The 15,225-nt window shown below is 44.6% G+C and overlaps 1 pseudogene; it reads right to left on the bottom strand.

Moving 5' to 3' along the window:
- Positions 1 to 12,362: 12,362 nt before the first annotated feature.
- Positions 12,363 to 14,649, bottom strand: LOC136537937 (MDIS1-interacting receptor like kinase 2-like; annotated as a pseudogene).
- Between the last annotated feature and the right edge of the window lie 576 nt (positions 14,650 to 15,225).

Below are 15,225 nucleotides of genomic sequence, written 5' to 3'. Positions count from 1 at the left end.
AGGAGCGCGCGCTCGGACAGCCTTGAAGGCGAAGCTCTGCCGGTCGGAGCGGGCACCGCCCCTCGCCGCCGGTGTACGGGCGCCGCGTGGCGGCCAGGCAGGCGGTGAAGGCGGGTGCGGCGCGGCGGGCGGGAAAGCGCGGCGTGGGCCTGGGCCGGCGAAGCAGTAGCTGGGCCAAGCGCGAGGCGAGTGAGCGGGCGGCGGGCGCGGAGGCAGGCCGGGCCGGCTTCGGCTGGTGGGCCAGACGCGAGGCGGCGGCCCAGAAAAATAGAAATGGAATTTTTCAATTTATTTTCAAGAAATTTTTAAATGCCATCTTTCAAACATTATTTTGAGCAAGAAAATGACCTCTTTTGAAAATGTACCAAAAATGAAAGTTGCTTAGAATTTAATTCCCTACAACTTTGCTTTTATGACCAAAGTCCAATTCTATCTAGATTTTAAATTATAGAATCAAAGTTAAATTTTTAACTCAAAACCCTAATTTTGGGAAATTACTTTGGAAGCAAAATTTTGAATTAATTTGAATACAAACCTTGCTCCAAAAATTGTGCTAAACAATTCTAGATGATTTTCAAGCATAACCAATAGTTTCTACTCAACTAGCAAGCAAGAATCAGAGCAAAACAACTCTAATAAGTATATGCATCATTTACTTTTCACAAACATGTTTCGTATGTTTCGAAGTAATGTTTCAGTTGTTATATGCAAGATTACGCATGTATGAATAGGATGCTTGATGATGCACGATATGTATGATTAGCAATGCCTAAATGCAGGCATAACACCGGGGTGTTACAGCTCTCCCCCCTTATAAAAATCTCGTCCCGAGATTTGGGTTACGAACCATTTGTTATAAAATTCTTCATAAGCTTTTTGTAGATACTCTCCTGTTTCCCAAGTTGCATCTCCCTCATCATGGTGATCCCACTGTATCTTGTATGTTTTCACCACACTATTCCGAGTAGCACGTTCCTTAGTGTCTAACACCCGGACTGGTTGCTCACGATACACCAAATCTGATTTGAGTTGAATACCTCGAGGTTCTATTCTTTCCTCCGGAACACGCAAGCATTTCTTGAGATGTGATACATGGAAAACTGGGAAAACTGTACTCATTGTCTCAGGTAACTCTAACTTGTAGGCTACCGGACCTCTTTGTTCCAAGATCTTGTATGGTCCTACGAATCTCGCAGCAAGCTTTCTTCGGATTCCAAACCTTTTCTTCTTCATTGGCGTGACTTTCAGATAAACATAGTCACCAACTTCAAACACAAGAGGTCTCCTTCTTTTGTCTGCATAGCTTTTCTGACGTGATTGGGCAGCTTTCATATTCTGCTGAATAATATGAACTTTCTTCTCGGCTTCTTCTATAAAGTCAATGCCATAATACCGTCTATCACCAGGCTCGACCCAATTTAATGGTGTTCTACATTTTCTGCCATATAAAGCTTCGAATGAGGCCATCTTGATGCTTTCTTGATAACTATTATTATATGAAAATTCGGCTAACGGTAGCCATGACTCCCATGATCCCTTGGAAGACAATACACAGGCTCTCAACATATCCTCCAAAACAGCATTTACTCGTTCAGTCTGACCATCTGTCTGAGGATGATAAGCGGTACTGCGAATTAAACTAGTTCCTAAGCCTTTGTGTAAATGTTCCCAAAAATGAGCCGTGAACTGTGAGCCTCTATCAGATATTATGGTCTTGGGTATACCATGCAACCTTACAATTTCTGCGACATACTTTTCGGCATATTGAGGTGGTCGATAAGTGGTTTTGATAGGTAGGAAATGAGCGGTCTTGGTAAGACGGTCCACAATTACCCAAATCGAATCATGTCCTTTTTGAGTAGTGGGCAAACCTGTGATAAAATCCATACTGATATCGTCCCACTTCCAACTAGGGACTGATAAGGGTTGCAACATACCGGCAGGTTTCATGTGAATTGCTTTCACTCGACAACATGTGTCACATCTGGCAACATAGGCTGTAATTTCTTTCTTCATTTTGGTCCACCAATATCGAGATCTTAGTTCTTGATACATCTTACTACTTCCAGGATGGATAGATAACTTAGAAAGGTGAGCTTCATCCATGAGTTTATTCCTAAGATCTCGATCCTTGGGAACCACAAGACGGTTGTAAAACCACAACACGCCCTGTTCATCCACTTTAAAGTGTTGAGACGGCTTTTCTTTTATTTTCTCTTTGATGTGGAATATCCCCTTGTCAGTTTTCTGGCCTTCTATTATCTTACTCTCCAAAGAGCAACTAATCTGAATACTATATAACACAGCAGGATGCATTAGATCGAACCCATCTTCAAGTAATGGCTGCACATTCAAGTAATGTGACTTTCTGCTCAAAGCATCTGCCACTACATTGGCTTTACCAGGATGATATTGCACATTCAAGTTGTAATCCTTGATCAATTCCAACCATCTACGCTGTCTCATGTTTAGCTCTGGTTGGGTAAAGATATACTTAAGACTCTTGTGATCGGTGAAAATGTTGCACACATTACCAAGTAGATAATGTCTCCAAATTTTTAGGGCGTGCACAACTGCAGCAAGTTCCAGATCATGTGTTGGATAGTTGACCTCGTGCTTTCTCAATTGACGTGATGCATAAGCTATGACTCTCCTTTCTTGCATAAGAACACAACCCAATCCAGTCTTCGATGCGTCGCAAAACACATCAAATGGTTTCTCAATATCTGGTTGTGCTAGAACAGGAGCAGTGGTCAACAGTTTCCGCAAAGTGTGGAAAGCTGCTTCACACTCCTCTGTCCACACAAACTTGTGATCCTTCTGTAGGAGGCTTGTCATCGGTTTGGCAATTTTTGAGAAATCTGGTATAAAGCGACAGTAATAACCAGCTAATCCTAAGAAACTTCTAATCTCAGGAACTGTGGTCGGTGCTTTCCAATTCATAACTTCTTGCACCTTACTTGGATCGACTGAAACTCCATTCTCTGACAGAATGTGACCAAGGAAAGGAACTTCCTTCAACCAGAATTCGCATTTGCTAAACTTAGCATACAGTTGATGATCCCTAAGTCTGGTCAAGACAGTTCTCAGATGCTCTTCATGATCTTTTTCGTTCTCGGAGTACACCAGAATGTCATCGATGAACACTACCACAAACTTATCCAATTCTGGCATGAAAACTGTATTCATCAAGAACATAAAATATGCAGGAGCATTTGTCAAGCCAAAAGACATGACAAGATACTCATACAACCCGTATCTGGTGGAAAATACAGTTTTTGGTATATCCTGTGGCCTAATCTTAATCTGATGATAACCGGATCTCAAATCTATTTTTGAGAACACCTTGGCCTTGGATAATTGGTCAAACAGAACATCAATATGTGGCAAGGGATATTTATTCTTGACGGTCACAGCATTGAGTGGCCTGTAATCTACGCACATTCTCAATGTGCCCTCTTTCTTTTTCTTCACAAACAAAGCGGGACATCCCCATTCAGACTTGCTTGGCCGAATAAACCCCTTTTTCGACAAATCTTCTAATTGCTTCTTTAGCTCAGCTAACTCATCTGGAGGCATCCGATAGGGTCTTCTTGAAATTGGAGCTGTTCCAGGGACTAGCTCAATTCCAAACTCAATCTCCCTATCTGGCGGAAGACCAGGTAGCTCATCCGGGAATACGTCCGGGAATTCACACACTACTGGAATCTGATGAATAGGAATGACTGCCGTAGCACATGTAACACTTATAAGGTCTGTTCTCCGAGGCAATGGTACTTGGAAAGTACCCTCACCCAGGGGATCCTTAAGGGTAAGTACTCGACTTCCAGTATCTATGACCGCTCCCCAATCTTTCATCCAATTCATCCCTATAATGACATCCAAGACTAATCCAGGCATAACTATCAAGTTCACTCGGAACTTTCTGCTACCTAATTCAAGAGTTGCCACTCGAACCATCCGGTTGGTCAAAACATCAGCCCCTGCTGAACTTATACGGTAACCATAACCCAATTCTGTGCATAGTTATTCATGTTTCTGTGCAAATGCTTGACTCATAAAAGAATGCGATGATCCAGAATCAAATAGAACAACTACAGAGTTTTCGTTGATAGGAAACTTACCAGCAGTGATGGGCTCTCCCTCTGGAATTTCATCCACTGTTGTACTATGCACTCTAGCATTATAAGTCTGCTGCTTCTTCTTGGGCGGGTATGGACAAAACCTCGAGAAATGACCGGGTTGATCACAGTTATAGCAGGGTCCTCTTACTGTCCCGGCAGATCCCACAGCTCCCTTGGAACTGCCTTGCACCGCAGTTGCGGCTGCTTTGTTGGGCTGTACTGCCATCTTGTACGGCTTTTAAGGTCCACGGAAATTCTGACTTCTTGGCTGAGGTGGCCTGAATCTAGCGCCAGGTGCCGATGGGCGATAAGGAGGACAACCTCCCATAGGTGCTCTAGCTTGAGACGGCCCTCCTTCAAGGGCTCTCTTGCGTGTCTTGGCTGCGGTGCTGGCGTTGTTATTCTTCTCCTGCTTCAGACAGTCGCTGATGAAGTCATTGAATCTGACGCGGTTGTTGGTACCAACATGCTTCATCATTTTTGGATTGAGACCCCTCTTAAAGCTGGCTATTCTCTTAGCATCTGTGTCAACCATGTCGGAAGCATAGCGACACAAGTTGTTGAAAGCATGCAGGTATTGCGTCACGGTCTTGGTGCCCTGGTTTAATGCCAGAAACTCTCCCAACTTCATCTCGGTCAGCCCTGGTGGAATATAGACTCCACGGAAGGCCTCAGCAAACTCTCTCCGAGAAATTTGAGCATTTGGAGGAAAGGTGGTGCGATGGTGCTTCCACCACATTCCCGCCGGTCCTTGCAATTGAAGTGCAGCATATTCCGTTTTCAGCACCTCAGTCATCCTCAACACACGGAATTTATCTTCCATCGTGTTGATCCATTCCTCAGCATCAAGTGGCTCTGTTGCTTCCTTGAATACGGGTGGTCTGGTGTCCATGAAATCTTTGAAGCTGCTGTATTGGTTCACTCCCATGCCACCACCTTGATTGTTACCACGTTGCACGTTGTTGGCGATGGTGCGCAGAAAATCCTCCATGTTCTTCTGGGATTGTTCCGCGTTGCGCTGACTTCCGAGCAGCTGTGCGAGAAACATCTCAGGGGTAAACGGGGGAGGAGGTGGCAAATGCGGTTCATGGGGAGGCTCATTGTTGTTGCCATGGTTTCCACCACCACCACCAGTCCCCGTACCGTTAGCACCGGGCTCAGCGGCTTCATACGTGGTTCGGCGAGTGTTTGTCATCTGCATATTTCAGCAACAAGTAACGATTGAGTGAAGCTGTAATAATTGCGAGTGAAGGAAAACTTATGCCGTACTGAATTTACTAGAGAGAATAAATTCATACAATAAAACAGAGGCACAACAATCGCATTCCAATTAAAACAACAGCACTTAATCGAATTACTTAAACGGCAAACATCGCGTCCATACAATCACATTGCCAGCATACCTACACTGGACTTTTTATGCGTTCAGATATCGCATTCGAGAATCAAGTTCCAACTACATACCAAGTCTCATACGTTTGAAACAACATACGATGGATTACATGCCAACAAAAGAAAGGTCATCGCGACAGGACCTAGATACTAGCGTAAAGCAACTAGCCTACTCCTCGGGGCCATCGTCGGGATTGGAGACGCCACCATCGCCTCTAGGTGAAACTACAGGCTCGTTCTGGTTGTCGTTGTCGATGTCCATGCCAGCGGCGTTCGGTGGAGCATATGGGCCAACCCCATTGTAGAGCGCGTGAAACTCCTCGTGCAGGTTGCCGTTGTATTCCTCTAGCTCATCGACTCTCTGCAACAGAAGGTTTCTTGCGTTCCAGGCTTCATTCCTTTCCTGAACCAACTGTCCAATCATGCGGTCTGCATTGTTGTTGGCTTGAGTCAACGTATGCACTCGCTGCATAGCTCTATCACCTCTCTCAACTGCCTGATCTCGCTGTAAGTTCATATCAGCCAACTGCTCCTGCAAGCTAACTATGGCTCGTGCCTGTCTCTTCTTCTGCTTCTTCCCTTTGAGCTTATCCTCACTACGCAAGCCAGTCAAAGTCCAGTAGGTACTCTCGAGACCCTCATATGCTCTGATGGCGGCGAACATAGCACTCATTGCCTGGTTGTCGCTAGCCTGTCCTTCAGCTGGACCTCTGACCAATGCACTTCCTTGAGGCTGAACCCAAATGGCATCGCGAGGATCATCCCTAGGAAAAGTACCAGCTAGAGCTGCTGCAAGCTCACTGGGAAATCTGCTCATAATGTCCCTGATGACACGGAAGGCTGCTCCCTCTGCACCCTCAGCTGGAGTGCGACCCTCAAACTCCAAATGCCAACCATCCCAATCTGGAGCATCACCGAGAGCAGGAACCGTGATCTCCACCACTGCAAGTCCATTATCTGCCAACTGGCTCTCATTCCAAGAGTACACCGGCTCTTGACCCTCTGGGTACCCCACATCATGGAGCACTCTCCAAAGCAAGGTCGGCATGCCAAACTCGCTCAAGAAGGTGTCCGTGGTGCGGTGCTCCCTCAGGGCCAACGGACGTCGGGGTGCTCTTCCTCCGGTGGACTTACGGGCGGTCTGCTTCATGCGGGCCATCTGTAGCAAAAGTTCTCTTATTACCTCGGGGAAACATATTTTAGATGATACAACTTTTATCAAAATGAGATAATCAATTTATAAGGGGAGGAATGCATGAGATGAATGAAATGCACCAGTACATGATGTATGTACGTGTCGTACGTTCTCACAAACTTAGGAAATAAATAATTTCTAACGACGAATTCGGTGGCATACAACGATCTCTCATTACGTAGCTAATACGTTCTACACGATAGCGTTGTTATGTACCTGCAGAAAATTCATTTTAGCCCAATTCCCAATGAATGCATAAAAGCAGTAAAATTTTTATCTACACGCTCTACACGGATCCCCAGATACGTGTACAACGGTAGTAACTACCCGAACCATCGTCCTATTGACGGCATCGCCTCCACAGACGGAAGACCCATACATGAGATACCTTTGTAAAACATGCGTAGAACATGTAATTACTCCGGCATCATATAAGCATTTACCCTAGATCGGCGGTGTATCCGATCATGCTCTCACAACTCACACTTACCGATGCGTAGAGGCAAATGATCCATTCATTACCACTCAAACAAGTGGCACTCATACAATAGCACGCCGTATGAGCGACGAAAGAGAAATATGATGCAAGAACCCCAGTCAGTACTTAATTAAGCCACCTAAAGTCCTTAACTGGGCATAACGGATATGATCACTGGCACACTTTATAGTTTTAAAATCACGTTTTTCAAATGCCTTTTTGTTTTAAATACACTTGTGAACAGTAACACGCTAAACCATGCTCTGATGCCAGCTGTAACAGAATCGACCAATTATACGAAATTAAGTAAGAAAATCATCCACCTGAGCAGACGATTAAGCAAACTTAAGCCCGTATAACCCGGTAGTCCGTGAAATCACGAAGGATTTCAAACCAACTCGTGTCCCAGCCATGATCGTAATAAGTTTAGCGGTCACCATCACATATTACATAAAAAGTTGCATCACGGATACATCAGAGTTTCAACATAGTTATTACAAAACTAGTTCGAATAAAGTAGCGGAAGTCATTTGTTCAAACCACACACACTCACGCGGAGTTTAAATATAGTGCCAGCGAATGATCATTTCCAACAAAAGCATCAGATGAGACGTAAGGAATGACCATGCCCATGGTCCTAAGCATCACCCATCGCAGGATAAAGACAGTTGATACAGTAGCCGTAATACATCTGGCCATCTGCAACAAGTGGGAATAAAACCCTAAGTACGAGAAGGTACTCAGCCAGACTTACCCAACATAACCAAAAATAATTGACACCAAGGATTATGAAGGGCTTTATAGTAGGGTAGCTGACTCATTTGCAAAAAGAAGCATTTTTAGCATTTTAAGAACCTTTCTAAAAGCATTATTGCCAAGTTAATTATTATTAACCTGTCAACTAGGTTTGCACCTATACTAGAGTAAACATGTGATTAAGCAGATAATGATAACCAATGATCATTAAACAACTTCCATACTGTCATATTCATTATAACTGTCCAAGTGTTCCATAACATTTACTATGATGAAGTAACTCAAGTCAAGTGCTCACTATCCAGGAGCGATGGCGATTCGAATCGATTCCTAACCAGCTGGTGATTTATTCCTTACACAAACCTCACTCACCCGCTAAAGTGAGATATTGATCACCGAGTCAACTTTCCAGGAATCTCGAGTTTGCCAGGAACCACATGTACCCGGGGGCCGACCGACTGCACTTTGGCCTTATCATCCCGCCCCCGTGTCCTACCACACCTGCTCCGGCACAGTGCGTTGCGGGCAATCTGCTCGGCCCGAAAAATCTCCCAGCTTCGCGGTCGGAAGGTACTTTATCCGGCCAGCTAAATGTAAGGCATGCGTTCAACATGACTCGAGGCCCAACAACGGTCGGTCCTTAATCGACACAGACGGAAACACTACAGTCCAAAACTCTGCAAGTCTCCGCCCGGTCTCAACTTCATTTAACACTTAGTTATACCATGACTTCATAGTCATCCCAGCAGATCCAGGTAACCACCTATAGCTCGCAGGTGACAGGAAATCACCCGACTTCTACCGGTCTAAGCCAGCTAAGCATTGACTCGACTGCGGATAACAGGGTAACAAGGATGTAGTATAACAAAGGTAAACAAGGTATAATGCAGCAACGGTTGCAAACAACTCCTGAACGTAATGCATCAATTAAAGTAAAGCATTTAATTAAATAATTGCAAACTGGGAGAAAAATGCTCCGGGGCTTGCCTCTCTCGAAGGAGCTTGGACGGTGATCGGGGCACTCCGGAAGTTCCTCAACGTCCTCCTCGTCGGCTTCTGGCACTTCCTGCTGCTGCACCTCGAGCTGCTCCTCGGGCTCCTCGGGTATGACGACTGGGTTCTCGGTTTGCGATCCTGTATGATGCAATGCGCATAAGGGATTATGCAAACGGTGCATCGAAGGAGATGAATGCGATGGATATGTTGAAATACAAGGTAGTCAACATCATCCAAGAAACTACACTATAAGCACATGTCATCTACTGTATTCTCTTCTACTACTAATATGTTAAGTTAACCTATCTTATGAAATGCTTCAAAGATACACCAAAGCTTTACTAATTTCTTAATCACACTTAAAGCAACACTTGCTTAAACCCTAATTAATAATAGGTTGGAATAGCAACCTATATTTCTGATGCTCCTAAAAATCTGAGAAAATTGCAGTAGCATACTACTACCCTAAACAGACTACCATAAAAATTTCATGGCATTTGGATAAGTAAACTATCCTACACAAAAATGACAAGCTATAGCATAAAAATGAGCATGAAATTACTTTGTACTATGAAAAGTGTCAAACAACAGAATTAGTATTTTTCCTAGGTTTTTAATAGCATATAATGACTGTCCAAAAATTATCACATGCATGTTTTATACAAAGTTTGCTTTCTAGCAAAAATAACAAAAATCAGCCATTAAAAGTACTTGAACTACACCTCAAAATTTTCCCACAGCACATGTATGAAACATATTTTTCCTAGGAAGTACATGACATAATAAGATTAACAAACTTGGAATCATATTTTTCTGAGGTATATTTCATTTACTAGACATTTTCTCAGAAATCAGCATTTATTCACTTTAAATAAAGCTACACAGAAAAGTATCACAAATTTGACATGCAATATTTTTAACAGATAGATCTAGTCACAAGAAGCATAACAAAATTTGTTTCAAACGTTTTGGAGCAACACAACTTGATATATACATTTACTAAGCATTTGAATCAAATTTTGAAACCATTTCTCAAAACCCATTTCCTTAAAACGAAAAACCAGCGCATGCAAACGTTGGGTGCACCCGGTGCTGTGCACCCGGGGTTTCCCTTGGTCGCTGCAGCTGGGCCCTGCGGCCCCACGGGTCAGCGACCCGAAGCAGGGGATAGGCTCCGCCGGCCGGTGCTCACCGGCGGCGAGCTCCTCCGAAGATGCAGGCGGTACCAGCGGGCTCCCCACGCGGAGCCGCACCTACGGGAAGGTTAGAGGTGGCCCGGCGTCGTGGCGTTCCACGCGACCACGGCAGCCGCTCGTCGGCGAGAAAGGGGGACGGCCGAGCTCGGCCCTTACCTTGACGACGGCAGCCGCGAGTGAGCGCAAGCGAAGGAGCTAGGCGAGGCGGAGCTCCGGGCGAGATGAATCGAAGAATGAAGCGCTGGCGGTGGAGCACGTCGTCGGCGGGGCAGCGACGGTGGCGAGCGCGTGCGCTGCTGCTGCTGCGGAGCAAGAGGCAGGGAGACAAGGCGGCAAAAGCGAGGAGTGCGGGGAGAGGAGCGCGCGCTCGGACAGCCTTGAAGGCGGAGCTCTGCCGGTCGGAGCAGGCACCGCCCCTCGCCGCCGGTGTACGGGCGCCGCGTGGCGGCCAGGCAGGCGGTGAAGGCGGGTGCGGCGCGGCGGGCGGGAAAGCGCGGCGTGGGCCTGGGCCGGCGAAGCAGTAGCTGGGCCAAGCGCGAGGCGAGTGAGCGGGCGGCGGGCGCGGAGGCAGGCCGGGCCGGCTTCGGCTGGTGGGCCAGACGCGAGGCGGCGGCCCAGAAAAATAGAAATGGAATTTTTCAATTTATTTTCAAGAAATTTTTAAATGCCATCTTTCAAACATTATTTTGAGCAAGAAAATGACCTCTTTTGAAAATGTACCAAAAATGAAAGTTGCTTAGAATTTAATTCCCTACAACTTTGCTTTTATGACCAAAGTCCAATTCTATCTAGATTTTAAATTATAGAATCAAAGTTAAATTTTTAACTCAAAACCCTAATTTTGGGAAATTACTTTGGAAGCAAAATTTTGAATTAATTTGAATACAAACCTTGCTCCAAAAATTGTGCTAAACAATTCTAGATGATTTTCAAGCATAACCAACAGTTTCTACTCAACTAGCAAGCAAGAATCAGAGCAAAACAACTCTAATAAGTGTATGCATCATTTACTTTTCACAAACATGTTTCGTATGTTTCGAAGTAATGTTTCAGTTGTTATATGCAAGATTACGCATGTATGAATAGGATGCTTGATGATGCACGATATGTATGATTAGCAATGCCTAAATGCAGGCATAACACCGGGGTATTACATTTCTCTCTCTAATGCAATGAAGCGCAGCTCTCCTGCGTTTTCTAAAAAAAAAGATAGAAAATGAATACTGAGAGAGTAAAGATAGTCAATTTTCATTAGTTATATGTACTAAATTTATCCACTAAACTTTTAGTACTTATGTAACATAAAATTCTAGACCGTCCTAGAGTATGGATTGATGGGCTAGTACAGCGTAATAATTGGTAAGTTCACAAGATATTATATAGTATCTAAATAGGAAATGTGTTAGAAAATGAATAGGGAAAGTAAAGATGTTATGACCGGTAAGGTCTATGGCCGCAGGCACCGTGGCTAGGAGCCCGGTTGAGTGGCATATCGCCTGCGTCTTCCGGAGGGAGCTCGGATTCATTATGTTTTTCATGTTGGGGTGCTCAAGCCATTTCGGGGAACTCCGCCATCCACTACACCGGCGCTTCCTCCTCTCCATCAGGGCCGACTGCTTCATCGTCCTACACACGTGCTTCGTTCTCAGTTGAGGCGCGGTGTGTGGCATGTGTTGGTTCAGTGGGAGAACATGCCGGAAGATGATGCCACTTGGGAACCCGTGGATGAGTTCCGTGCTACCTTTCCTTCGTTTCAGCTCGAGGACGAGCTGTTCCCAAAGGAAGGGAGAGATGTTATGACCGGTAAGGTCTATGGCCGCAGGCACCGTGGCTAGGAGCCCGGTTGAGTCGGCCAGAAAGGGGGAGTCGGGCCAGTTGGTTAGCAAGTCCTAAAATCTAGGATACTTATCTCTTGAGTTTGTTACTTAGATTGAGTAGAGTTAAGTTAGTTGAAGATTTACTTGTATAAGTATTGGACTCTTATGATGGAATGGATTTAGCCTGGGATTGAGTTTATCTCACCTTGGGCCCTCGGGCGTTACTGTTCATGGTCTCTCTGTTGCCGCCGACCCTCCAGCTGTTCCCAGCCAGCCGCCGAGCACGGCGACACCAGTTCATCGCCGGGGTTCCAAGCCCAGGCCCTCCGTCTCCCACTCCTACGCTCTCCGGTCCCTAAGCCACAACAAAAGAGAATTAATTTTGATTACTTGTACATACCAAATTTATCTATGAAACTTTTAACACTCATGTAGGATTCTAGGTCATGCTGCAGCACAGGTTGATGGGCTACTTGCCTGAATAGAAGTTTTATGTACCATCAGTCCAATATCTATGTCCATTATTCAGTACATTGGTCTCTGAAAAATTCGCACAAGATACATACACATACGCCATACAACTAAACGTGGAGACTACAAACCATCATATAGTTTGTATGGTGCTGCAGAAATCATGCAAATCTTGTAATTTGACTTCATGAATTGGCCTCAGGATGACTGTTGGACAGCTTCTGTTTGTTAGTGCTTGATATGCCTGCTGCATTTTTTGCTTGGCTTTTGGGCAGATTTGCAGACAAGCAAAGGCCATAAGCATGAGCAGGATGATGCCTTTCTCCTCGTCACTCGTTGGTACTATGATGCGATGGTCCAATATATCCTTGAGCTTAGTGCACTGCTCTGTTCGGCAGAAGAATGGAAGTAGCAGATCTCCTGGGTGCTTACCCATGACTACTTCCATGGTGAGCACACTAAAGCTATAGACATCACACTTGTCTGTAAACCCCATTGTGGATGATAGTTCTGCAAAAAGAAATACAACATTAATCAGAATATAACTGACCTACAAAATCAAATGGATTTGTATATTATGATAATAAATGAGTAAAACATTGTACCCAGGGCTATATAGCCACATGTCCCTGCAAAGATGGTGCTCCAACTTGAGCAACTATGCTTCAAATTCCGAGCCATACCGAAGTCTGAGACACAAGCCTTAAAATCACAATCTTACAAGATATTGCTACTTTTGATATCACGATGTATAATGGGTGTATCATAGTCATGGTGCAAGTAGGAGAGAGCTTGAGCTACGTCTTTAACAATGGCAACTCTTCTCGACCAATTGAGCTCCTTGGCAAGCTGTTCATCCTGCAAATTGGATGCTAAACTTCCCCATTGGATGAAATCGTACACAAGAAATTTGCACTTGGAATGAGAACAGTATCCATGCAACTTGACTATGCATCGATGCCTTACTTTTGTCAACACTTGGATCTCAGCATGAAATGCTTTCTCATCAGTAAAATCTTCAACTGAGTGGAGCAGTTTGATAGCATAGATACTCCCTCCTTCGAGCTCAGCTCTAAAGACAGACCCGTATCCTCCAATACCAATGCAGTATTTATCATCAAAACATTCTGTTGCATCTAGTATGTCTTTGGAATGCAATCTTCCTATCAAAATCCCATATAGAGACCATATCATGAGATTTACTTTTGTCACTGACTTTTGAAAATTTTCTCCTATAAACAACTGTCATGCATCCTAGTACGAAACAGACGGAGCAAAAGCAAGCAACAGTAAGAAGTATTGCCATTTCATTGTTTTTTCCTTTGCTTGATTTTTTTGTCGAACTCTGTTGTGGGACATGGTGTCAAGCCATAATACTCTCCACCACATAGATCCATATTGTGGTCAAGCGAAACCCAGGTATGGACTGAGAAGGTAAAGGTTGCATCAACTCTGCTACTCAAGTCGTTGTACGACAAGTCCAGATCTGACAATTGGTGTAGCTTTACAAGAGTCGCTGGGATGGTACCGCTCAGATTATTTCTGCTTAGATCCAACTCTCTTAACTCAAAATAATTCCCAAGCTCTTGTGGTATTGGTCCTCTATCAATAAGTTATCTGATATGCGCAAAACTGAGAAAACCCCGCATTGTACTATCTGAGGTGGAATGCTACCAATAAGCTGATTGCTACTGAAGTCTATATTCGAGAGATTCTTTAGGAATCCTAATTCTGGTGGCAGCATGCCACTTATCTGATTGTTGGAAAGATCCAAAAGCTCCAGCCTCGCTAAATTTTTTATGCTTCTAGGAATGGGGCCTGACAAATTGCTGCCCCTTAGCTCGTGCTTCTCTAAGTAGACTAACATGCCTAGTGTATCTGGGATGTGTCCGCTCGGGAACCCATTAAAAGGGGAATTATGAGAGAGACTGAGGGAAGTTAGTTTAGAAAGATTACCTATGGATGCTTCGATAGATCCCGAAAGGTCGTTATTAGAAAGATCAAGGTAGGTAAGTTTTGTAAGATTACCTATGGATGCTGGGATAGATCCCGAAAGGTCATTATTGGAAAGATCAAGATAGGTAAGTTTTGTAAGATTACCTATGGGGAGGGAATAGATCCACCGAGGAAATTATTGGACTGGTCCAGAACAGAGAGCTCAGGCAAGTCTGCAAACTGGAGCTGATCCAACGTGCCTTTAAGAGAACACCCTTCAAGGGATATGTTTGCCACAGTCTGGACAGCATCACTTGGACCATGGCCGCGAGGCACCATAGCACTGCAGAAAACACCAGTCCAGTTACAAGGGCTGCTGCGATTGCTCCATGTTTGCCGGCAGCCATGGGACGAGGGGTCATCGAGACTAGATGTCCATCGGAGGAGCATGTCTGCTTGGTGATCCAGTTGGCTCACCGTAGAAATTGCGTAGCAAAGAATGTTTGGCAAGACAAGAAGAAGCACCAGGGAGATCTTAAAGGTAAGGAGACTCATCATATGCAGTAGTGAAGCTCTAAGGCCTTGTTTAGTTGGACCCCAAAATCCAAAAAGTTGCTACAGTACCTGTCACATCAAATATTTACGGCCCGTGCATGGAGCATTAAATGTAGACGAAAAGAAAAATTAATTGCACAGTTTGGTGGGAAATTGCGAGACGAACGTTTTAAGCCTAATTAGTCAATGTTTGGATACTATTTGCCAAATAAAAACGAAGGTGCTACAGTAGCCCAAAATCCAAATTTCACGAACTAAACAAGGGCTAAATAAACTCCCATCTGTGTGGCCGGTGGTCTTTTCTTGAATT

The sequence above is a fragment of the Miscanthus floridulus genome, chromosome 2, assembly GCF_019320115.1.
Source record: "Miscanthus floridulus cultivar M001 chromosome 2, ASM1932011v1, whole genome shotgun sequence".
Classification (NCBI taxonomy): domain Eukaryota; kingdom Viridiplantae; phylum Streptophyta; class Magnoliopsida; order Poales; family Poaceae; genus Miscanthus; species Miscanthus floridulus.
The sequence above is the reverse complement of the archived record's forward strand: the minus strand, read 5'-3'. Positions and strand labels throughout refer to the sequence as shown.